Genomic DNA, 1,232 nt, shown 5'->3' with positions numbered 1-1,232 from the left:
ACCGGTTTTTTTTTTGGTGCTGTTTTTTTTGTGTGTGTGGTTTTTTTTCTTAGTTCTTGGGGGGGGGGGTGAGGCCTGGAAAATAGCCAAATTTTGGGGCATTTGAAAAGTACAAAATGTTCATTGTTAGATGCTGGGAGGTCTGAACGCTCTATATTCAGGCTGGGCTAAATACGACCCGCGGACAAAATACGACCCTTCGCATAAATTTTCGTAAGTGTCATGACAAATTGTGTCAATATGCTTTAGTAGAGAGAGAGGGGGGGGAGAGAGAGAGTGGGAGGAAGGGAGGGAGAGAGAGCGAAAGAAAAAGAGATGGGGGGAGGGGGAGAGGATTGGGTTGAGGGGGAGGGAGAGAGGCAGAGGGAGATGGGCCGTGAGAAAGGGGCAGGGAGAGGGAGAGAGAGTGGGGAAGGAGGAAGGGGGGAAGGGGGAGGAAGAAAAGGAGACAGATAGGGGAAGAGATGGAAAGGGAGATAGACAGACAGACAGACAGTCATTCAGACAGACAGACAGACAGACAGACGGACAGACACATAGAGACAAAGAAAACACAGAGAGGCGCAAAGATGCAGAGAGACAGGGACAGAGACACAGAGACAGAGACAAGTTTAGAGAGACAAAGAAAAACAGAGGGGGATAGAGGGCCGGGCAGACAGTCAAAGACCTCTTACAGTCACACGAGACAGATGTGTAAATATTTTATTGCTTAACTCAACAGCCGCGGGACATCAAACAGGATATCATCCGATCATTTGCCGAACCCAGCCACTAACGAGAGTACTTACCCATCAATATATTATGCTTAATACACATTAAGTCGTTGATCGGAATTAGGCTCATTTTCAAAAAGCAACATGAAACAGCAAGAAAAAGAATGAACAATAGAAATAATAGATCTACAATAAATCCATAATTTTTTGCTTTTTTTTCGGAAGAAAAAGAAGAAAGATCGCGAGTCAAAAGTTAAAAGCTCTGCTGTTTGTTTTGGTAAGAGTTTTACGGCGACAGCTACTTTTTAAAAAAGCTCTACACTGGCTTCAAGTTTGAAAAGAGAATAATGATTAAATTCCACCATCTGTTATAAACGTTTTAATAAAAATGCTCCATCCCCATCATATCTGCAGACTACCAGGGTTTTCAACTCAGTATGATCCATCCCGTCTACCGATGCAACGAAATTGAGAATCCCAAGATCTTCTGGTGAGAAAAGTTGTTGGCGTGGCGGGGGG

Source organism: Aplysia californica, unplaced genomic scaffold, assembly GCF_000002075.1.
Source record: "Aplysia californica isolate F4 #8 unplaced genomic scaffold, AplCal3.0 scaffold01652, whole genome shotgun sequence".
Taxonomy (NCBI): Eukaryota; Metazoa; Mollusca; class Gastropoda; order Aplysiida; family Aplysiidae; genus Aplysia; species Aplysia californica.
Note: the sequence above shows the minus strand (reverse complement) of the source record.